General features: G+C 45.1%; 1 long non-coding RNA gene across 1 annotated transcript; it reads left to right on the top strand.

The window, feature by feature from the left end:
- Positions 1–1,273: 1,273 nt before the first annotated feature.
- Positions 1,274–25,264, top strand: LOC141107268 (uncharacterized). The gene is made up of 3 exons (XR_012235851.1): positions 1,274–1,965; positions 22,048–22,286; positions 25,033–25,264. It is a non-coding gene; the product is annotated as an uncharacterized lncRNA (long non-coding RNA).
- The last annotated feature ends 318 nt before the right edge of the window (positions 25,265–25,582 follow it).

Below are 25,582 nucleotides of genomic sequence, written 5' to 3'. Positions count from 1 at the left end.
GAGGGAGCGGTCCGTGCTGACACATTCTCCTCCTCTCTGTGTCTCTCACTCCTGCTGCCTGCTGTGTACACTTCTGTTCTCCACCCGGGCGGCGCGGCTGCACACTGTCCTCCTCTCCTCTCCAGCTGCCGCCCGGGTGTTTTTATGTACTGTACCCTAATGGAGGGGGGGGGGTCTGTACTAATGGAGAAGGGGGGGTCTGCCCTGGGGGGTCATTACTAATAGAGGGGGGTCTGTACTAATGGAGGGAGGGTCTGTCCTGGGGGGTCTGTAGTAATGGAGGGAGGGTCTGTCCTGGGGGGTCTGTAGTAATGGAGGGGGGGTCTGTCCTGGGGGGTCTGTAGTAATGGAGGGGGGGTCTGTCCTGGGGGGTCTGTAGTAATGGAGGGGGGGTCTGTCCTGGGGGGTCTGTAGTAATGGAGGGGGGGTCTGTCCTGGGGGGTCTGTAGTAATGGAGAGGGGGTCTGTCCTGGGGGGTCTGTAGTAATGGAGAGGGGGTCTGTCCTGGGGGGTCTGTAGTAATGGAGGGGGGGTCTGTCCTGGGGGGTCTGTAGTAATGGAGGGGGGGTCTGTCCTGGGGGGTCTGTAGTAATGGAGGGGGGTCTGTCCTGGGGGGTCTGTAGTAATGGAGAGGGGGTCTGTCCTGGGGGGTCTGTAGTAATGGAGAGGGGGTCTGTCCTGGGGGGTCTGTAGTAATGGAGAGGGGGTCTGTACTAATGGAGGGGGGTCTGTACTAATGGAGGGGTGTCTGTCCTGGGGGGGGTCTATACTAATGGAGGGGGGTCTGTCCTGGGGGGTCTGTACTAATGGAGGGGGGTCTGTCCTGGGGGGTCTATACTAATGGAGGGGGGTCTGTCCTGGGGGGTCTGTAGTAATGGAGGCGGGGTCTGTCCTGGGGGGTCTGTACTAATGGAGGGGGGTGGGTCCTGGGGGGTCTATACTAATTGAGGGGGGTCTGTCTTGGGGGGTCTGTACTAATGGGGGGTCTGTACTAATGGAGGGGGGTCTGTCCTGGGGGGTCTGTACTAATCGAGGGGGGTCTGTCCTGGGGGGTCTGTACTAATGGGGGGTCTGTACTAATAGAGGGGGGTCTGTACTAATGAAGGAGGGGTCTGTCCTGGGGGGTCTGTACTAATGGAGGGGGGTCTGTACTAATGGAGGTGGGGTCTGTCCCGGGGGGTCTGTACTAATGGAGGGGGGTCTGTCCTGGGGGGGTCTGTACTAATGCAGGGGGGTCTGTCCTGGGGGGGTCTGTACTAATGGAGGGGGGGTTTCCTGGGGGGGTCTGTACTGAGGAAGGTCTGTACTGAGGGAGGGGTTTATACTTAGTGCGGGTTCTTCACTGATGGAGGGGGTCTATACTTAGTGGAGGGGGTCTGTACTGAGGGGCGACTATAGTTGGTGGAAGGGGGAGTGACCCCAACCCTAGTGATGCCAATGCAGCTGCGGGCTCTTTTTTCCCCCCTCTCCCCCCTCCCTCTCCCTCTCGCGCACGCTGCTGTACTAGTGAGCAGCGCTTGCCAGCACAGCTGCCCACTATGTATATTCCCCCGCCTTCATATGCCCAGGGAAGAAACAGAATAGAAAAAGGAGCAGAGAAGAGGATTGTGGGACATGTAGTCCCGAGGACTGGCAGCCCCACTGTAACACGGAAACTGGAGCTCACACAGCATGCTCAGCTGAATGGGAGAGAGAGAGCCAGGAGTCCGGGAAAGCTTTCAGGGAAGTACACCCAGGACTCCAGAGGGAGAGGACATTGCTGAGGGAACCCCATCAGAGAGAGAGAACCCCGCTGCCCTGCGCCACCAGAGGGAAAGCCACACAGCCTAGCACCATCCCTGGTGGAGAAAGGAATGGAGTCATTGTCAGAATACAGATCTGGGTGCTATCCAGCGGAGTCACCATGGGCAATTCAGAGTGAGCTGACTCCTGATCAGAGGAACCGTTGCTGTATCGCTGGGTCAGGTGAGAGGGTCGATTGGCCATTATTTACTAACGTCCATAGGAAATGCAGTCTCTGACCATCTCCTGTACTATGTCTGCAGTCTCTGACCATCACCTGTATTATGTCTGCAGTCTCTGATCATCTCCTGTACTATGTCTGCAGTCTCTGACCATCTCCTGTACTATGTCTGCAGTCTCTGACCATCACCTGTATTATGTCTGCAGTCTCTGATCATCTCCTGTACTATGTCTGCAGTCTCTGACCATCTCCTGTACTATGTCTGCAGTCTCTGATCATCTCCTGTACTATGTCTGCAGTCTCTGACCATCTCCTGTACTATGTCTGCAGTCTCTGACCATCTCCTGTACTATGTCTACAGTCTCTGATCATCTCCTGTAATATGTCTGCAGTCTCTGATCATCTCCTGTACTATGTCTGCAGTCTCTGATCATCTCCTGTATTATGTCTGCAGTCTCTGATCATCTCCTGTATTATGTCTGCAGTCTCTGATCATCTCCTGTACTATGTCTGCAGTCTCTAATCATCTCCTGTATTATGTCTGCAGTCTCTGATCATCTCCTGTACTATGTCTGCAGTCTCTGATCATCTCCTGTACTATGTCTGCAGTCTCTGATCATCTCCTGTACTATGTCTGCAGTCTCTGATCATCTCATGTACTATGTCTGCAGTCTCTGATCATCTCCTGTACTATGTCTGCAGTCTCTGATCATCTCCTGTACTATGTCTGCAGTCTCTGATCATCTCATGTACTATGTCTGCAGTCTCTGATCATCTCATGTACTATGTCTGCAGTCTCTGATCATCTCCTGTACTATGTCTGCAGTCTCTGATCATGTCCTGTATTATGTATGCAGTCTCTGACCATCTCCTGTACTATATCTGCAGTCTCTGATCATCTCTTATATCCTGTCTGCAGTCTCTGATCATCTCCTGTGCTATGTCTGCAGTCTCTGATCATCTCCTGTATTATGTCTGCAGTCTCTGATCATCTCCTGTACTATGTCTGCAGTCTCTGATCATCTCCTGTACTATGTCTGCAGTCTCTGATCATCTCCTGTATTATGTCTGCAGTCTCTGATCATCTCCTGTACTATGTCTGAAGTCTTTGATCATCTCTTATATCCTGTCTGCAGTCTCTGATCATCTCCTGTACTATGTCTGCAGTCTCTGATCATCTCCTGTACTATGTCTGCAGTCTCTGATCATCTCCTGTACTATGTCTGCAGTCTCTGATCATCTCCTGTACTATGTCTGCAGTCTCTGACCATCTCCTGTAATATGTCTGCAGTCTCTGATCATCTCCTGTATTATGTCTGCAGTCTCTGATCATCTCCTGTACTATGTCTGCAGTCTCTGATCATCTCCTGTACTATGTCTGCAGTCTCTGATCATCTCCTGTATTATGTCTGCAGTCTCTGATCATCTCCTGTACTATGTCTGCAGTCTCTGATCATCTCATGTACTATGTCTGCAGTCTCTGATCATCTCCTGTACTATGTCTGCAGTCTCTGATCATCTCCTGTACTATGTCTGCAGTCTCTGATCATCTCCTGTACTATGTCTGCAGTCTCTGATCATCTCCTGTACTATGTCTGCAGTCTCTGATCATCTCCTGTACTATGTCTGCAGTCTCTGATCATCTCATGTACTATGTCTGCAGTCTCTGATCATCTCCTGTACTATGTCTGCAGTCTCTGATCATCTCCTGTACTATGTCTGCAGTCTCTGATCATCTCCTGTACTATGTCTGTAGTCTCTGATCATCTCTTATATCCTGTCTGCAGTCTCTGACCATCTCCTGTACTATGTCTGCAGTCTCTGATCATCTCCTGTACTATGTCTGCAGTCTCTGATCATCTCTTATATCCTGTCTGCAGTCTCTGACCATCTCCTGTACTATGTCTGCAGTCTCTGATCATCTCCTGTACTATGTCTGCAGTCTCTGATCATCTCCTGTACTATGTCTGCAGTCTCTGATCATCTCCTGTACTATGTCTGCAGTCTCTGATCATCTCCTGTACTATGTCTGCAGTCTCTGATCATCTCCTGTACTATGTCTGCAGTCTCTGATCATCTCCTGTACTATGTCTGCAGTCTCTGATCATCTCCTGTATTATGTCTGCAGTCTCTGACCATCTCCTGTACCATGTCTGCAGTCTCTGATCATCTCTTATATCCTGTCTGCAGTCTCTGATCATCTCTTATATCCTGTCTGCAGTCTCTGATCATCTCCTGTACTTTGTCTGCAGTCTCTGACCATCTCCTGTATTATGTCTGCAGTCTCTGACCATCTCCTGTATTATATCTGCAGTCTCTGATCATCTCCTGTATTATGTCTGCAGTCTCTGATCATCTCCTGTATTATGTCTGCAGTCTCTGATCATCTCCTGTATTATGTCTGCAGTCTCTGATCATCTCCTGTACTATGTCTGCAGTCTCTGACCATCTCCTGTACTATGTCTGGGGGCTCTTTCTAACAGACTCTCTAACAGAAGCCCTCTCTGTGTGCATCAGAGAGACCCCCCTCCAGGTCTCATTAGTGTACTCTCTTCCTGTATTTTCTTTATTAAAAGATCACAGGAGGATCCCAGGGTAACAAAGACTTCTTAGGAGAGCATCTCTGTGTTTGAGTCGTTGCCATAGAAACATTTGTAAAGGGGAGGAGTTGGTAAGATGACCACGCCCATGTGGGGGCGCCAAAAATATTTCTGCACCCAGGCGCCGGTGACCCTAGGATCGGCCCTGTATAAATGGATCATAAAATTCATATATATACACGTAGTAACATAACATGGAGGTACAAATGGTGTCAAACCCACTATTGACATCCATGTTCACATGATATAGCACAAAACATAGTTGGTAAAGTTGCAACATAGTCAGACATAGATGGTAAAGGAGTAAATGTGATTGCATGTGATGATGTAGCTATGGCATCAAAAAAGCTGATATAATGAACATCAGTCTGGCTAGAAAAAAAGAAGTATAAAGGGGGCAGATAAAGAGAGTAAACATTATCCACCCACCACCCATACTCACAAGAATGGATAGTGGGTGTGGCATGTGGTGGCAGGCACAAGGGGTAACATCATCTCTCACGGGAGCTGAGGCGACAATATACCATGGCTTAGCATCAGGTGGTGTTGAAAAGTGAAGTGTACCTGGGAATATACCCCCCACGTGGAAAACAATGATGGCATGTGACTCATCAACAGGGTCCTCTGGGTACAAATTGTAAATGTATGTGTAAGTATATCAATAATAAATGGTATATAAGTGTAAGCAGTATTGAACAAAGTGTAAGTCCTAAAAATTGATATAGGAAATGGAGAAGGTGATGGTAGGCCCATATTTAGAAGTAAGAGATAAGATGACATAGGTGTACCCAAATGGCGAAATATACTCCAAAGGAGGAGGAGATGGTGGGTGAAATGAAAAAGAACTGACCACCAGAGTAGATACCACAAACCAAAATGGAGCCTACCGTGATGCTTCCTAGAAACCACTCCAGCAAATGCAAAGTCCAGCTGGTGTGTGGAGCCCCAGAGGTAGCAGGCCAAAGTGAAGGTTCGCTTACCCAGAGGAGTATATACGCTGCCAACGTCCTGCTAGCGAATGTGGAGGGGGAGGCATCAGCACCTGAGTGGAATAACCACTCGGCAGCTGGTGCCAAAAAGGCTGATGTCACAAGCGCGGTACAGGAGGTGTGGCATCGATATGCAGCAGGGTATCCGCCGGAACCACCCTGTCAGGGCATGGGGAAGGGGGGAAACCCCAAGTGTGCATCGCAGCTCCCGGGACATAAGGGATCACAGTAAACACCACATAACCAGCCAAACCACATAAAAGCACATCACTATCCAGATTGTGAAAATTAATGAGCTATAAACAGACATGTACAGTTGTGCTCATAAGTTTACATACCCTGGCAGAATTTATGATTTCTTGGCCATTTTTCAGAGAATATGAATGATAAAACAAAAACTTTTCTTTCACTTATGGTTAGTGTTTGGCTGAAGCCATTTATTATCAATCAACTGTTTACTCTTTTTAATTCATAATGACAACAGAAACTACCCAAATGACCCTGATCAAAAGTTTACATACCCCAGTTCTTAATAACGTGTATTGCCCCCTTTAACATTAATGACAGCTTGAAGTCTTTTGTAGTATTTGTGGATGAGGCTCTTTATCTTCTCAGATGGTAAAGCTGCCCATTCCTCTTGGCAAAAAGCCTCCAGTTCCTGTAAATTCTTGGGCTGTCTTGCATGAACTGTACGTTTGAGATCTCCCCAGAGTGGCTCAATGATATTGAGGTCAGGAGAGTGAGATAGCCACTTCAGAACCTTCACTTTATTCTGCTGTAGCCAATGACAGGTCAACTTGGCCTTGTGTTTTGGATGTCCAAGTACGTCCCATGCGCAACTTCCTGGCTGATGAATGCAAATTTTCCTCCAGTATTTTTTGATAACATACTGCATTCATCTTGCCATCAATTATGACCAAATTTCCTGTGCCTTTGTAGCTCCACCTCCGTGTTTCACAGTAGGAATGGTGTACCTTTCATCATAGGCCTTGTTGACTCCTCTCCAAATGTAGAGTTTATGGTTGTGGCCAAAAAACTCAATTTTGGTCTCATCACTCCAAATGACCTTGTGACCTTGTGCCAGTAGGTTTGAGGCTTGTCTCTGTGCTGTTTGGCGTATTGTAAGTGGGATACTTTGTGGTATTTGCGTAGTAATGGCTTTCTTCTGGTGACTCGACCATGCAGCCCATCTTTCTTCAAGTGCCTCCTTATTGTGCATCTTGAAACAGACACACCACATGTTTTCAGAGATTCCTGTATTTCACCTGAAGTTATTTGTGGGTTTTGCTTTGCATCCCTAACAATTTTCCTGGCAGTTGTGGCTGAAATTTTAGTTGGTCTACCTGACCGTGGTTTTGGTTTCAACAGAACCCTTCATTTTCCACTTCTTGATTAGAGTTTGAACACTGCTGATTGGCATTCTCAATTCCTTGGATATCTTTTTAAATCTCTTTCCTGTTTTATACAGTTTAACTACCTTTTCCCGCAGATCCTTTGACAATTCTTTTGCTTTCCCCCATGGCTCAGAATCCAGAAACGTCAGTGCAGCACTGGATGTAACATGGAAGTACAAATTGTGAGTGTTGGGAGTACCTGTGTATTGTGAGTACCTGAGTGGTGTCTGAGTAGTGTATGTGGATCGTTAGTACCTGTGTATTGTGTATACTTGTGTATTGTGTGTACCTGTGTATTGTGAGTGCATGTGGGCAGTGAGTACACGAGTGCTGCGAGTGCACGTGGTCTGCAAATGCATGTAGGCTGTGAGTGCACGTGGTCTGCGAGTGCACGTGGTCTGCGAGTGCATGTAGGCTGCGAGTGTACATGATCTGCAAGTGCACGTGGTCTGCAAGTGCACGTGGTCTACAAGTGCACGTGGTCTGTGAGTGCCAGTGGGCTGTGAACACCCAATAAGAGGACAGTATGCGACCGGTTTAAACTATGTGGCATGTTCACCAATGCCAGGAGCCTAGCAGACAAGATGGGTGAACTAGAGATACTGTTGAATATAGATATAATGAACATCAGTCTGGCTAGAAAAAAAGATGTATAAAGGGGGCAGATAAAGAGAGTAGACATTTTCCACCTATAATTACAAGAATGGATAGTGGGTGTGGCCAGTGTTGCCAACCGCCCATAGATTTACGGGCAGCCTGTAAATACAAGGCACTTTTCTCGTGCCCGTAATTGCCCGTAGTAAGGGAAAAGTGCCAGTAAAAATGTCGGCGATCGGATCGGGTCAGAACTGCACATGCGCAATTCCGGAAATCCTGAGCCGCCGAGTCTGACTCCTGCAGCCTCTGCTCAGCCCACCTGACGCAGCGCAGCCAATGATGTCAGCCTATTTTCCCGCCAGCCTGTAAAAAGGCAGGAGCCGAGCGGGCAGATGGAGGAGCCTCATGTGGAGTGGAAGGAGCAGACATGGTGGGGTGCGTGACCTGGGCATGACCAATCGGGAGACGCAGCGACGGACTGTGTGGTGGACACACTGGACCACACACACACACACCGTGACCTCACCCACCAGAGCGAGCGATGAACCCCTGCCCTGACTGGTGATGAGCCTGCCCTGCTGCCCGGTGTGTCTGCCTGGTGAGTGTACCTAGCAGTAAGCAGCTGTACTCAGGGAACAGCAGATGCTTTTTTGCACTGGCGTTTACACGTATGAACTACTATTCCTGGAAAGTTGGAAATTAGTGATTTATTTTTATTTTTTTGCCACAGCAGATTTGTGCCTCAAATGTTCTATGTGAATGGGGTCCATGGCGTAAAATTCCTGGCATTTCCTGAGCCTGGAGAGTCACAGGCAGCATGCACAGACAGCCAACCATAGAAATGAATAGCTGTATGCATATGCGGCTGTACTCCTGTAAACTGTGATTTTATGCTGCAGCATATTTGCACCGCAAATCATTCATGTCCATGAACCCTCAGGAGTCTGCAATATGATCCCATGTGTGAGAAAAAAACAATGCATCTCAATAAGCCTTGTTCACACCATTGCGGTAAAAAAAAAAAAAAAGTTCAGCATGCTGCGTTTTTTTTCTTAACAAACGCACTAAACTCTGTAAGGGCTTGTCTTGTTCACAGGGGCGGCAGTAAAACTGCAACAGAGGCTAGACAGGGTTATATACATGCCGCAGCAAACATTGTACCCACATCACATTCAGCTGGCAGTACCGCTGCCAAACGTCACCCAGTTAAGTGAATGGGGCCACGCGGCATGGTGGCGCAGGATTTACAGGGTTCAAACAGGCAGTGAGCAATAAACATGTCACCTCTCTGCTGCCTTTCAAACATCCTCTGAAAAGCGATCCACTGTGGGATGGCAAGAGCTAGTGTAAACCAACCCTAAATAAAAAAAATAAAAAATGCAATACAGTATATATGACCATCTCCTGTATCCTGTCTGTATGACCATCTCCTGTACCATGTCTACAATCTCTGACCATCTCCTGTACCATGTCTACAATCTCTGACCATCTCCTGTACCATGTCTACAATCTCTGACCATTTCATCTTTTATCATGTCTGCAGTCTCTGAGGGGGAGTCTGGAGAGGAGTCAAGAGTGGGAGCGCCGCCAGATTGGGGATCACAAGAGAAGTCAGACATGTGTGGACTGTGTAGCGGAGACTATCGGATAAAACCAGAGCCGCCAAGCTGGAGTTGCCTGACTGAGCCCTCTTGCCCTGCACGGTGCACCTGAGAGGAGGTCAGTCTGAGGAGGGGTCACTGATGTAAGGAGGGGGGGAGTGAACACAATGTAAGGGGGCACTGAAATAAAGGTTAACCCTTATATCAGTAACCCCCCCCTTACCTTAATGTATTCACTCTGTGGAAGGTAATCTCTGGTCACCAGAGTTCCCCCCCCCCCTCTCATTAGAGTTCCCAATGTGCCCCTTTACATCAGAGTCTGCAGGATTTCCTCTTATAGTGCAAGGGAGAACTCTGCGGACCCTGATGTAAAGGACAATGCTGCAGACCCTGATGTAAGTGGGAACTTTGATGTAAATGGGAGCGCAGAGCCCCCCTTACATCAGAGTTCCCCCTTAGATCATGATCCGTGGCATCGTCCTTTACATCAGGGTCCGCAGAGTTCTCCCTTGCACTGTAATGGGGAACTTTGTGCTGGCTGTGTTATATTAGCATGACCTTCATGTAAATAGAGAAATTAGTTTTTTGACTTTTGTTTAACTTAAACACATTGCTAATAGCTCTAGCTACATGTTTTTAGTTTAAATACTAAAAGTTGCACAGTTTAGCACCCAAAACAGCCATTTTAGGTACTTTTTTGAAGTGCCAGTAAAAAATTGGTGTCGTTTGTCATTTTTAGGCATCTTGCCAGTAAATTTCACTTGGGGGGGGGGTTGGCAACGCTGGGTGTGGCATGTGGTGGCAGGCACAAGGTGGACTGGGAACATCATCTCTCACGGGAGCTGAGGCGACAATATCCCATTGCTTAGCATCAGGTGGTGTTGAAAAGTGAAGTGTAACTGGGAATATATTCCCCACGTGGAGAACAATGATGGTATGTGACTCATCAACAGGGACCTCTGGGAACAAATTTTAAATGTATGTGTAAATATATCAATAATAAATGATATATAAATGTAAGCAGTATTGAACCCAGTGTAAGTCCTAAAAAAGTGATGAAGGAAATGGAGAAGGTGATGGTAGGCCCATATATAGAAGTGAGAGATAAGATGACATAGGTGTAAACCCAAATGGTGAAATATACTCCAAAGGAGGAGATGGTGGGTGAAATGAGAAAAAGAACTGATCACCAGAGTAGATACCACAAACCAAAAAAGAGCCTACCGGGATGCTGCCTAAAAAATCACACCAGCAAACGCAAAGTCCAGCTGGTGTGTGGAGCCCCAGAGGTAGCCAGCCAAAGCAAAGGCTCGAAGGCTTACCCAGAGGGGTATATATGCCGCCAACATCACACTAGTGAATGTGGAGGGGGAGGCATCAGCACCTGAGTGGAATAACCACTCAGCAGTTGGCGCCAAAAAGGCTCCCTTGTGTAAATCGCTGATGGATCAACACAAGGCATTGGCGCAGACACGTCCTTGCTGACATCACATGCACGGCGCCAGAGGTGTGGCGTTGATGCGCAGATGGGTGTCCGCCCGAATCACCCTACCAGGGCATGGGGGGAAGGGGAGAACCCCCGGTGTACATCACAGCTCCTGGGACATAAGGGATCACAGTAAACACCACATAACCAGCCAAACCACATAAAAGCACATCACTATTCAGATTGTGAAAATTAATGAGCTATGAACAAACATGTATGTAGTGGTATAGAAAGCACTCAGAGTGCCAAAAATGTTGCAAGTGAGTGATCCTATGTCCACACATCGTGAGTAGCAGATGTGAACAGCTCTGACAAAAGGTAATATATCAGAATTTGCTGCCCATGATGGCATGCTTCCATCCCTGAATTTGGTAAACAAAGGAGAAGATTTGGGACTTTAAATGAGGTGTAGGACGTGTAGGTCCAATGCCTCCATCCCTAATATGCGAGAAAGAGAGGGGGGATTTTGGGACTTTAAATGAAGCATGTACCTGGACGCAAAAACGCACTGTGGGTCTGTAAAGTTTTTTTTTACATATACCAATACAGATAAAATAAAACCACAATGCAAGTAAAATGGGTATAGATGCATCATAAAATCCATATATATATATATATATATATATATATATATATATATATATATACACGTAGTAACATGGAGTGGAGGTACAAATGGTGTCATGCCCACTATTGACATCCATGTTCACATGATATAGCACAAAACATAGGTGGTAAAGTTGCAACATAGTCAGACATAGTTGGTAAAGGAGTAAATGTGATTGCATCATGTGATGATGTAGCAGTGGCATCAAAAAAAGCATAACGCGTTTCGTGGATGTGTCCAGGCCCGGATTTACTCCCTTTGCCGCCCCAAGGCCGGGCCCTTCAATGCCCTTCATTAGTACAGATCCCCCCAGGACAAACCCCCCTCCCTTCATTAGTACAGATCCCCCCAGGACAAACCCCCCTCCCTTCATTAGTACAGACCCCCCCAGAACAAACCCCCCTCCATTAGTACGGACCCCCCCAGGACAAACGCCCCTCTATTAGTACAAACCCCCCCCCGGACAACTCTCCCTCCATTAGTACAACCCCCCCAGGACAACCCCCTCTCCATTAGTACAAACCCCCCCTCAGGTCAACCCCCTCCATTAGCACAGACCCCCCCAGGACAAACCACCCCTCCCTTTATTAGTACAGACCCCCCCAGGACAAACCGCCCTCCATTAGTACAGACCCCCAGGACAACCCCCCCTTCATTAGTACAAACCCCCCCGGACAACCCCCCCCTTCATTAGTACAGACATCCCAGAACAAACCCCCCCTTCACTAGTACAGACTCCCAGGACAACCCCCCCTCCATTAGTGCAGACATCGCAGGACAAACCCCCCTTTCACTAGTACAGACCCCCAGGACAACCCCCCCTCCATTAGTGCAGACATCCCAGGACAAACCCCCCCTTCACTAGTACAGACCCCAAGGACAACCCCCCCTCCATTAGTGCAGACATCCCAGGACAAACCCCCCCTTCACTAGTACAGACCCCCAGGACAACCCCCCCTCCATTGGTGCAGACATCCCAGGACAAACCCCCCCCTTCACTAGTACAGACCCCCCAGGACAACCCCCCCTCCATTAGTGCAGACATCCCAGGACAAACTCCCCCCTTCACTAGTACAGACCCCCCAGGACAACCCCCCCTCCATTAGTGCAGACATCCCAGGACAAACCCCCCCCCTTCACTAGTACAGACCCCCCAGGACAACCCCCCCTCCATTGGTGCAGACATCCCAGGACAAACCCCCCCTTCACTAGTACAGACCCCCAGGACAACCCCCCCTCCATTAGTGCAGACATCCCAGGACAAACCCCCCCTTCACTAGTACAGGCCCCCCAGGACAACCCCCCTCCATTAGTGTACAGATGGAGACAGGCTTGGGCGGGAGTGAGAGACACAGGAGGACACAGGAGAACACGCGCCCCCCCCCCTCCCCCACACAGAGACCAGCCGCTCCGATCTCCTTCGGCTGCTCTCCTTCTCTGACAGGAGGAGGGAGGGGGGACAGGCTTGAGCATCGTAAAACCAGCAGCGGCGGTGACCTGTGGAGGACGCCGCCTCAGTCTGGACACACACAGAGAGGAGGAAGAGGAGGGAGAGGAGCACTCTAGTGCTACAGCGCCCCCACCTCTCTGGCGCCCGGGTGCGCTGCATCACATGCTGCTATGTTAGTGTGGGGGGCGGCCGAGAATTCGCTGCAGGAGCGGCGCCGCCCCTGTACCACTGCCGCCCCGAGGCCTGGCCTCAGTGGCCTTGTGGGAAATCCGGCCCTGGATGTGTCCACTCATCAGGAGCGTATGCAACAGGAATATCTGTGGAGTGAATATAGATATAATGCACATCAGTCTGGCTAGAAAAAAAGAAGAATAATGGCCACAGGTATCACCTCTCCCACTGGCACACCACTTTCACCACTTGCAGGCTTACCCGACTCCGTTACCCTTTTCCTCTGTGATTCCGCCATCAAGGAGAGCAGGTGGGCCTGACCACGGCCTCGAGGGGCGACCGCAGAGCTGGGTCCTAGAGCAGCAACAGAAGCAAGAGGAGCAGCCTCTACCGCACTCCGGTGTCAGTCAGAATGCCTTTTGGCTCGCTCAGACCAAAGCCAACACCCGGAGCATACATTTTCCAATCCGCCATCGTACTTCCAAACTGCGCCATCGTTTCCAACCCACAACCAGGCACACATGGCAGCACTTCCTTATCCTCCGCTGCAGAGCGGGGGCTCCTCCCCCTGCCAACAGATTGGTGCAGAAACTTGCTGTAAACTCTTTTCTCTTGCGGCACGCCAAAACTTTAATGGAGTCCATTTTAACCCTTGCAGAGCACTGGCGTAAAGTGTCAAAAGACCAGGCTGATACTCTCCCATGAGCAATGAGACATGCCGGTTCTTCCCCACATTGTTGGAATGCACAATAACACAGTCTATACGAAGTAAAGATATTACTTGCCACTTTCCCATGGAGCCAGACGAAATCCCGATGTAGCTGTAGCCGGTTGCTATAGGCGACTGCTGCAGGAATAACGCCTTTGCCCCACCTTGGGTGCCAAATGTAGCAAAGTTCCGGACCTCTTTAGGCCTAATAGTTACCTCCAGGGTTAGGGAGAGCTGACTTCCTTCAGTGTAGAGTGGGTTACAAGGCATGGTGGGTGTAATGCAAGATGAACAGGTGGGCGCCAGACACTTTTTGAATGCAAAGAGATTTATTGTCTCTTAAAAAGAACTGTGGGAGAGAGGGTTTGGGCCAGGACACATTTAGGTAGATGCAAAGATAATTGGCAGACTCCGCGACTTCTATAGGAAAACAGTTATACAGGTGAAGGCCTCCAGCCGGACACCATTTCTGTATAGGTAGGATCACTGTCTCCTATGGCAACAATCTTGTAGCTGTTACTGACTGCAACAGTATTCAACTATTTGCAACTTGATTTGGCACTTGCTGAAGTTTTCCCACTTCTTCACCGACCCTGGCTGGCGAGAAGTCTGCTCTGGTACTGGCCTCAGCTTACTCACAAATGGTCTCCGGTAGCAAGGTGAATGGTCCCTTAGTGGCGAGAGCTTTCCTTCGACCTCTGACCACGACTGATTCCCCGGCCGGCGAAACCGTTACTTCTGGTTGGACTACAAGCCCGCAGTCCCAACCCTACGCTCCTTTTCCTGCTTCTGGATAGGCCCTCAGACAGCCTAGCAGCCAGATGTCCCCGGAATAGGCCTTAGGTTTCTGGCCCAGCAGCCCGGGGCTATAAAACACACGTCCACCCAGACGGCCATCCAGGTGGCACAGAACCCCGATCACCTGACTCCACCCAAATAAATAGGTTCTCCCAGCAGGCCAAGGGACCCTAAGAAAATCCCTGCCCATTTGCTGAGACACTCCATTCATTCCTAATCTGTCCTTGCAATGCCCTTGTCTTATCTAATGTCACCAAATAACTGGCCACCTAGTGACAGAAGAGAGAAGTGCAGCAATTCCAGAATTAGGGACAAATCAATTGACCTCCTAACAATTGGCCAAGGCAACTATCACTTGGCAACTAAATTTAAAGTGGAGTTCCACCGAAAAAATGACTGTTGCTAGGGGGTCCCTCATAATCTGCCTCCTTACTCACCTCGGCTCCTTAAGTCACTTCCCTCGGTGGCGGAAGGGAGATCAGCTCTGCCCCCTCTCTCTAAGCAATCATCTGGGAGACGTCACAGGTCCCAGATGATTGCGCGGCCAGTCACGGCGCGTGGCGCAGCTCGCGCATGCGCAGTGGGTGCCCGGCTGTGAAGCCAAAGCCGAGCACCCACAGTTACAAGGCGGAGGGGGAGACGAGCGGGGCTTCGAACCCCCGCATCGATGGACCCTGGGACAGGTAAGTGTCCGATTATTAAAAGTCAGCAGCTGCAGTATTTGTAGCTGCTGACTTTTATCTATTTTTTTTTTAAGCGGAACTCCACTTTAATAGCAACCCTGCCTAAACATCAGGGTGCTACATCTGCATTACCCTCCTGCAGTCACTGCAAATTCACCCTACAATTAATTGGAATCTAGGGTGTGGATGATGGTAAATGCAGTCAAATCTAGAAAAGGCAGATGAGCCGACATTCAGCCACTTTTCATAAATATGTGCTTTATTCTTTATGACAATTGGCTCAGCGCTGAAAAACTGCAACAATTGAATGCTAAAATAAATCTGTCTAATCCGTATTTTTAATCTCCAACATGCCTTTCCATAATTCCCTGCCTGCTCTTCAGCCCTTTCACTGCCGTAATAGATGGGACATTTTATGTTTTCACACAGCGCAGATGAAACAAATCTTTTTGTACAGACACTCGAGCGGCACTCGAAACATCACGCCATCTTCCAAGTCTGCTTTTGAAAAGGGCAGGGTCTTTAATCCGTGTGTGAAGAGAATTTTGAAGGCACGTTGTCTAGCGACTATTGATTCTTGTGTAAAAATGACGGCTCCTCTTGACGTCCCCCTGCCTCAGAGAGGCTGTAATGCTCCCTTCCCATGGCGTTTCCAATTACAGACACCGCAGAAATGCTGTTTAAAGTGGAGCAGCTGTGATCACTCTGTACCTGCAGTATTTAGTCCCTGTAGTTAAATTTCAAAGGCGAAACAGCAGCGCGACAACGAAGATTGTATTTGACGGCAACAGTTTCCACGGTTAAATTGTTACGTTGTGTGTGTTGGAGATTACCGTCTTCAAAACCAACAATCAAATCCTGGAGGGAAGATTGTGCTTTTTTGGCATGTAACTGTTCTTATTTCAGTGTAACATTTGGAATAATTGTTTATTGCAATGCAGGTGACTAATGAGAATACAGAGGCACTTTTCGCTCACACTTCTGCAGAGACCTGTGTATTTCTATAGTAGGAAAATGCTGATCTCCATAAGGGCACACAGAACACAATCATCTGTCTACATGCACTGTTCACACTTAAATGCAGCCTTTGGGTGAGCTGTGGTGTGGTACGGAAATCTGCAACATGTCTGCATTTTTCTACCTGCACCGCAGCTCTGCTTCTCTGTGTTTCTCTATACCATAGCTTAGTTATGGTGCATAGAAATGAATAAATCTCATACAGATACCCACGCTGTTGGTGTAATAAAAAGCTCTTAATAAAAATAACATTGAGTTTCTGAGGATGTCAACTTTTGATGATGAAATGCGTAGAGATGTACCTTCAGCTGACATCACATTCAGAACTGGAAGCAGGCGGCATCCATCTTTGGAGTGGGTGCTGTCCGAGTTTTTAAGAGCTAATGAAGGTTTTATGTGATGTAAGTGCAATTTACTTTTATGGGAATAAAAATGTACTTTCACTGTGTGGGGTTCCTCTTTTTCCTTCGACACCTAAAATGGAGAAAAAGTTCAGAGCTTTAATGTAGGGATGATTGTTTACCCATAACAAGGAGCTGGGGGAAGATCCATTGGAGAATTGGAAATTGCATTATTCTGGTCCCATGTATACATGCCATTTTGACTCACTTTCTAACACAAGGAGTCAAAACCATCTGATGAGTGTGTTGTGAAATCCATCTGGCCTCTCCCTCTCTTGGAGGATCAATACTTTGGATCACCTTTTTCCTGGAGCACTATTGTGTGTCACTATATTTTGGAATTAAATATGGACACAAATAAGTGGACTTTCTTATGTTGTTTTTTGAATGATATTTGTGATTTAATTGGAGAAAATAAGGTAGTGCTGTTTACCTTAGGTTATTGTTTTTTTTTGTACATTTAATGCATAGAAATTAATGAAATCCCAGTGACATTTCAAAAAAGTAAAAAAAAGTGAACACAGCTTTACATTTTAAAACTGCAAGGCAACAGCCTGCCAGAACACCTAAAAGCTTTCAACTACAACAAATCACTAATTTGCTATGTACTCGGCAGAAACGAGCTTGGATCTTGTAACAAATACAGTGTTTGAAAACAGATGTATGCTGAACACTTTACAACGTGGATGCATCTCCATGTTGTACAAACTATTTGTCTCATCCTCCACTAAAGTGTCCTATCAATTAGTGTGGGAAAAAGATATTAGCATTGAACCTGATAGTGAGAACTGGTGTACCTGGACTATCTGTATCCACAAGGGCATTATGAATGTTGCTCTGGTTGTGGCGACCTATAAAGTATATTCTAGATGGTATTTAGTGCCAGAGCGCCTCTCACACATGTACTCAGGCTCCTCATCTTTATGCTTCAGAGGTTGTGAAAAGGTGTGAACAGCCCATCACATTTGGTGGACATGCCCCAAGGTCAGATGATTCTGGATTTGAGTACATGCATTGATACATTCAGTTCCGATGGTCAATATTCCCAAAGGCACACAGATTGCTTTGCTGAATCAACCAGTGGATGACATGCAGACATTCATTTATTTCATGTTTTTTTTTTTTTGTATGTATTTAGTGGTATGCGACATACAATAATGCGGTAACTTCACAGAATATTCGGTACAGACAGTTTAGGATGTATAGGAACAGTAACTGAAAATATTTGTACTAGAAGTAATTACTCCAAAACATTGTTACACTGAAGCAAATCTGTATGAGTGCAGGGTTCCCAGATACCTAAGAAGTAAAAGGCTAGGGCTTCGCGTTGACAAGTAATATAATCCCTTGTAGTTCGATGGGGGTTATCTCAGTCAACCTTGGAGAGTTCCGGTATCAAAACGTAGGAGAAGAATAATGCGGAGTGTCCAACTGGGGTCGAAACGTAACAATTTTTGAATTAGAAAGGAGTAAGTGAACATAGGGGGAAAATGGAAAGAAAAAAAAGAAAAAGGAAAAGGGGAGAGAGAAAGTGAGAAAGAGGAATGAAGGAGAAGGGAGAGAAAGTAGTTATTATAGTGGGAGAGGTAGATGAGGGCGGGGGGGATGGGGTTTATGGGTAAGGGGGGGCGGGATCCCACCTAGGGGACAAAGGCCACCCGCTGCTCATTAAGCCATTTAAAGGCCAAGGCTTGTAGCTACAACTTTAGGCAATCGCTAGTGCTGGACTATGAATTGCGGAGGTATTCCTCTGAAAAGCGATAGAGAGTCCAGTGAAACCATCTGGTCTTATGTTCCTCAGATTTATCCCTGATTGTGGCAGTTAGGTCTTCCATCCGTTCAATATCATTAACTCTTGCAAACCATTGGGCCACTGTGGGGGGAGGCTGCTGCTTCCATTGGCTCGGTATACAAGCTCTAGCAGCGTTAAGGAGGTGTTTTAGTAGAGATTTGTTGTAGCGCTTTTTGGACATGGAAGTGAGGTTTAGGAGCACCGAAGCAAGGTCGTTGGTTAGAGAAATGTCTGTGAATTTGTGAATGAGTCGGAGGACTGGTTGCCAGAAGGTTTGAAGTCTGGGGCATTCCCAGAAAATGTGAAGAATGGTACCAGGGTGTTGCTCGCAACGCCCACAGCGGTCCGGTTGATTGGGGAATATTTTGGCCAATACGGACTTCTGTACCAGCGTGTGGTCAGTTTGTAGGAAATTTCCTGGTATTTGCTACATAGTGATGATTTATGTGCAAAGAAGAATATACACTCTTTTTGTGGCGCAGTGAAAGTGGTTTGTAAGTCTCTTTCCCACTTTGCCAGGAAAGGAGGGTCTGAGATAGATTGTGTGTCCAGCAGAGTTTTGTATGAACTGGAGAGGGATCCGCGGATAGGGCAGTCACTCAGACAGAGTTCTTCAAATGTATGGAGTTGCCGAGAGAAGAGCGTATGTTTGGGCAGGGAGCCAAGGAAGTGTGAGATCTGCCCTTCTCTCCATTTGTCTAGTGTAATGGGTGCCTGTCCCGACATTATGGTCCCCGTTGGGATCCATCCTATAGGCTGTAGAAAGTGGGAGGCACGTAAAGGTCCTCTCTGGGTTTGCTCGGTAAAGGCCGGGTCCGACAGCCCTGGAGGAAATCCCGGATGTCCTACAATTGGGGTCATGGGGGAAGGGAAATTAGTTGAGGAAGAAATCCGATAGAATCTGTCCATCTCTGTAAGTGTGGGGCCGATCAACGGATGGATACTTAAGTGCGAGGTTGCTTGCTTACCCGCCCATGGCAACCCAGCCAGCGGCGCCCGGGCCATCTCTTACTCGAGCGCAATCCAAAGCTTCAACTCCCCAGTCCACCACTCGTGTCATGTGCCACCTCTCAGCTTCGGCCTAAGTAACAACGACCTACCAATTTGTGTTTGCCGCGCCAGAGGAACTTAATAAACACTGAGCGTACAGAATGGAAAAAAGTCTGGGGTAGTTTGACTGGTAGGGCTTGTAGCAGATATAAGAGTCTTGCCATTGCATTCACCTTGAAAACGTTACAGCGGCCAAACCAAGAGAGGGCAAGAGGGTCCCAATTCTTGACATCTGCAGTGAGCGTCGATAGGAAGGGTTGAAAATTCAGGGGGAAGATATCCTTTGGGTTTGTAGGGATTCTGGTACCCGAATATTGGATAGACCGGGTGGTCCATTTAAATGGGAAAAAGGGGTGTATGCTTGACAGGGTACGGAGATGTTCAGCGCTTCCGATTTTTGAAGGTTAACTTTAAAGTTGGAGAGGGTGCCATATCGTTTCAGTTTCAGTTGTTGTAGCAATGAGGCAGAGAAGTTATAGGTTTGGTGGTAAAAAATAAAAGATCATCGGCATATGCCGCTACTTTATGTTGATCGCAGTTGGAATGAATGCTGCTAATGTTTGGGTTATCTTATATATGGTGAAGAAGTGGCTCTAGGGATAGGACAAACAGTAAGGGGGAAAGTGGGCATCCCTGCCTGGTGCCATTGGATATTGCAAACATATCAGAATCTGTCCTGTTCACTCGGACCATGGCTGTGGGTTTAGTATAGAGGGCAGAGATCCAGTCCCTGATAGACTTCGGCATTCCGAATGAATAGAGCACCTCCTGTAGGAACACCCAGTCCACCCTGTCAAACCCCTATTCAGCGTTGGTGAATAAGAGTAAAAGGGGGGTGTTGGTTCTCTTTGCCTTCTTTATTACATTTAATGTCCTGATAGTGTTGTCTCTTGCTTCTCGTGTCTGTATAAAACCCACCTGCTCAAGTGCAACCAAACGTTGCATTAGACCGCTGAGTCTGGAAGCTAAAATTTTTGTGAAGAGCTTGATGTCACAGTTTAGAAGCGAGATGGGTCTATAGATGGAACTTAGCAGCAGGTCTTTTCCTGGCTTTGGGATGACAGAGATTGATGCTCGCAGCATATCTGGAGGGATGTTATGCCCTTCCAGTATGGCATTGAAGGCCTTGGTAAACTGGGGGGCTAGTTGAGTCTGAAATGCTTTGTAATAAAGAAGTGTGAAGCCATCAGGCCGGGGGGGGGGGGGCTTCCCCGGGTTGTGTGTCTGCTATGGCAGCCTCAACTTCTTCCGCACGGAGAGGTTGGGATAATTGTTCCTTGTTGGCTTGCGTAAGAGAAGGGAGTTTGGCCTCTTGTAGGTACTTATTTATGTTTTTGAATATCCATACTGTCTCAGCTGTCTGCATTTTGTTCCAACTTGTCACTTGGTTCCTACGCTGTTAATAAGCTGGTTTTCCCAATGTCTGAACATTTCCATTTACCTTACTCTGGGAAGATATGTAGCTGTCGTATTTGTCATGTCAAATTTTATTTTGTATTTTGCAGGAACTGTTTTGCCATAGTCTACTCGGCTGTATATTTTGTAACTATTTCCTTTTGAAAATAAATAAAAACTATTGAACAGAAAAACAGAAAAAAAAGCTGCCTGACTACAATTTTTTTTTTCTGTGCACAAGAGAACTAAAGCTGACTCGACTACTATTAGGACCTGTTCACACCTACGCGCAATGGAATATCTATCTATCTATCTATCTATCTATCTATCTATCTATCTATCTATCTATCTATCTATCTATCTATCTATCTATCTATCTATCTATCTATCTATCTATTTATCTATCTATACACATAAACACACAGTATATATATGTGTTTGTTGAATCTAAGTTGGTTGATGCTTTTTTGTACTTCCAGACTTTCAAGAAATCATTGAAGAAATCATATGTATGACTCCTAGTGAATGCTTTAGCTTACGGTCATGTCACCTTGTATTTTCCATAAGTGTAATTGCAGATTGTGCAGATTTACTGTATGTTTAATGTGCAATTTAACCTTTCTTTTGGGTTTTTAATTTTATTTTTACTATTATACCAATAAAAATATTGTATTTTAATATATATATTGTGTGTGGTACCATTAAAATCCTACTTAGCTGTGTCTTGATTATGGATGTCTTTTGAGTTAATGTAACAATAGAGGATGTGGTACCAATAAATCCATCAAGTAAAGGGGGAAGGCTTTTGCCCCTCCCCCCCCCAAACAGATGTATTTTGTTACGTACGTTGCAGTAACGTGCTGCAAAGTATGCTAAATGCATTTTGAATAGGCCAGAAACACAGGAAAAATCGCTTCTGCTCCATTTTTTGTACCATAATGCCTATTGTTTTTTCATTTATTTTTTACTCATCTTGAGCTGAAATTGCTTGTACGTGGTTTTAATGTGGCAATGGTTGAGACTCTTTACAGCTGCACAGCAATGCCTGAAGCAGCACAGCCATAAAAATGTCATGAAAAGAATCATTCAGTGAGGTTGCTGCTTCTCCTACACAGGCAGAAACCGCTACAGATTTTTTTACTGGGCAGTTTTTACATTTCACTTTTATTGATTCTTATTACTTTCAAAATAACATATAGATGTGACATCTTCTTGTACAGTTACACATTTTGGTTTCAAAGATGAACTCCTGGCAGATAGAAAAGACACAAATTAATGTGGCTCAATAATCATCAATACATCGTTAAATGTATTTTTTAAATGCAAACAGTGTATTTCTTGCAGTCCCTATACAGAGTGTTGAAGGGGAGAAGAGGCAATCAGTTTCTATGTTGACAAGAAACGTGTTACTAGGAGAAGAGAGCAGACTGACAGAGAGATGAGCTCATCAAGATCCTGCTTCTCCTTTCACTGACCAGTCACAGGGCAGGGAAATTCAATGACCACCTGGCCTGAGAACAAAGGGATTTAATGATGCCAGCCATAAGACTGAGGACATCTAGTGGCAGAAAAGAAGTAATAAGGTGGGTTGCTTTCGATTTTAAAAGACAAGTTTGCCTTTTGTAACAAGTAACATGTTACATCCATATTGATGTTACAAATCCATCATTAACGAAAACCCATTTAATGAATTTTTCCAAAAATTCGAAAATATGAAAATCAAAAATTTGGAAATTCGGAAATTTAAAAATCCGAAAATAAGAACGAAAATCCGAAAATTCAAAAGAACGAAAATAAGAACAAAAATTAGAAAACCCGAAAATTTCAAAATCTGAAGTAATAGCTAGCTAACTAATAATAACTATTACTAACTATTAAATTGTAGGTATTGGAATTCCCTTTTCAATTTGGCTGTTAGTGAACCTAGCGAATACAAATTTATCCTAAGTTATTAATTATCCGAAATAACGAATGTTGCATAGAAACAAATGGAACGTAACAAATTAATAATAATAAATAATAATAATAAAAACTTTTTATTATTATTCATTCGTTATGTTCCATTCGTTTAGATGCTACATTCGTTATTTCGGATAATTCATAACTTCGGATAAATTTGTATTCGTCACGTCACAGACAGATTTGAAAGGAAATTCCAATACATATAATTTTATAGTTATTATTAGCTAGTTATTTCGGATTTTCGAATTTTCTGATTTTCTTGCCTATTTTCGGATTTTCGAACTTTCGGATTTTCAAATTCCCAAATTTCCAAATTCCTGTATTAGACTTTTCAGATTTTTGAATTTTTGAATTTTTTTCCCAAATTTCCGAATTTCCGAATTTTTTAATTTCCAAATTTATGAATCTATTACAAATAACGAATTTCGATCATAACGAATGGCCCAAAACATGAAAAAAAAGACGAATGAGATAAAAAACGAACACATTTTAGAGTCTAATATTATATTTACTTGTTTTAAACTTTTTTTGTATTATTTCTTCAGATGCTTCCTGGTTTCTGGCCTAAGCCAGAATGAGGTCATGCATCCCATGAGTCTTCATAGGCATTTTTTTTTCTTTTATGTGGAGGAGGGAAGAAAGGGCTTTCTCAGCTAAGCTCACCCTCCTGCCTGCATGCCTGAGCTAAGGGCAGGTGAATTTCACATCATAAACGCTACATTAATTGTCTTACCAAATCAAATCAAGATGTCCGTGGCTAGAAATGCATTTTTCAAGGTGGTTTCCCAACAAAATAAAGCATGAAGATGGATGGGGGGTATGCTTTGAATATTAAAAATGAATTAAATAGCGTTTTCAGTTTGTGGTGCTCAGATTCAGTTTAGTTCCGCTTTAAGTAAGCAGAAAAAGCTGTTATTAAATGTTACCTTTAATAGGCTGATAGTTTATTGTTAAAGCAGAACTCCCAATAAAAATGATCATGGTCAGAGCACAGCACAATTACAAGGTTACACGTCAAGCATTCTAGAGTAGCAATCATGTTACCGTATGCTGTATATTAATTTCCCTACTGCATAAACTACACATTTCATCTTTCCCTTACTTGGTAGATTACTTTTGTTTGGGTTAAGAGTGTAATCTTACCTGTACAATTGTTACATTTTTGATGCAGCTCCCCTCTAATTGACTTTTATCCCATCTAATGCATGGGTTGTTGATTTACATAGTAGAAATTAAGTCTTAGATATAATCTGTTATTGCAGAGGACACAATCTATATATAAAGGGACAGTCAACATCTTTGTAAATAAAAGAGGCAATTCTAGCTTTCAAAGACATGCATAAATGTTAGAACACACTAGCCCAAATTGCTGCTCTCTTGAACAAATTCTAGTTTCCTGGCTGTTATACTAACTTTTTGGTTCCAATATTCTGAGCCACTGACCTTTTAATAAGTTTGTAGATCAGGACAGTCAGAAAGAAATCAGAACTTCTATACTTTTTCCAAGATCAGTGACTGAGAAACTACAGACGTCAGAGGTACAGCAGGATAACCAAGCAACCCCAGAAAGGAAGGCCCAAAAAAAGTGTAAAATGACTCTTAATTATGAATTTTTAAAACTTGCAGAGGAATGTGGAATATTTTTAAGGATTTATAATTTTTCTTTTTTTAAACCCAAAGAAGGAAATCAAAAAGGTATGAGTAAGTATGAATATTGTACCCAATTTCAAATAACATCTTTTTTAATCTTGTATCCACTATTATTTTGTAAATGTAGTCTGATAAAAAAAATACATTAAAACACCTGCCTATTGGGTATTGGTTATTTACTGGGGAAGCCATAGAAGTTCTCTTTAAAAACATAGGCACAGGTTAGTGTCCCAAATCCATGCCTGTAGGGTGAGGAAAGCAGCAGAGAACCATCAGATGAATCCACCCAATCAGCTTGCAGCTGGACTATTTTTCTGACTTTAGCTGTAGCCCGAGAGACTTCATAAGTCCAGCCAAGGCATCAAGCACTTTCCACAGGTTATAATTAGTGAAGGCTTCTCCATCTCCGGAGAAACTGCAGTGACAAACACATAATCATTTCCAAATTGTTTGGGATAAACACTTGCAGTATTTCATGCGGAGAGACACAAATGTGTTAATTGCCCTCTCTTCCTTCTCTTTGTTCAGGAGAGGTTATGATTTGTGGCGCTGTAGTTGGCAAACACGAACATGAAAAATTAAGATGATCGCCGAATCAAATCTTTTAGCTACCCACAACAAACATGGGTAATTGCTGAGGATGTAAATCACTCCCCCATCATTTACCATGTAAACATTTATTGCTGCTTTTCACCTTGATATGGATTTTTTCCCCAGAAGCTGTCATTGTAGAAGAACTGGGACCAAGGCAACAGGATCCTTCAAGCAGAGTGGAATATTGGAAATTAGAAATGCGTTGTGTTTTTCTCATCTTTTCACCTACTTAGCAAAAGCTAAATTAGTTTTTCTAGTATGTCACTGCTTTGCATTAATCATGTCATGATTATAATTGTATCTCTATGATTAAGGCTCCTTGGATGAAGCGCGTCAGTAGGGGTGGTTCTCAGGTGGGGACACATTGGCTGATGTCTGTGGTTAAATAAAACTTATATTAAGTAGTGCAGACTACAGTCTGTTATTTTCTGGGTATCAGAATAGGTTCCAGACTACCAGACATGTCCATGGTCTGAACAGGGAATGCCATGATTATGGCTGTAAACTGATTTGTTATATATCTGTCAAAGATTTACTTTGCCTAATTTCCGAAGTTTAGCTTTAAAATGTATTTCCACCTTTGCAGTCAAATTTAGAAACCCCCACTAAATGTTTGTTTGTTTTAATTTTTTTTTTTTTTTTTAATCTTTCTTACCTTTTTAGTTTTTTTCTT

This window comes from Aquarana catesbeiana, linkage group LG09, assembly GCF_042186555.1.
Source record: "Aquarana catesbeiana isolate 2022-GZ linkage group LG09, ASM4218655v1, whole genome shotgun sequence".
Classification (NCBI taxonomy): Eukaryota; Metazoa; Chordata; class Amphibia; order Anura; family Ranidae; genus Aquarana; species Aquarana catesbeiana.
This window is presented reverse-complemented; position numbering and strand designations above follow the sequence as displayed.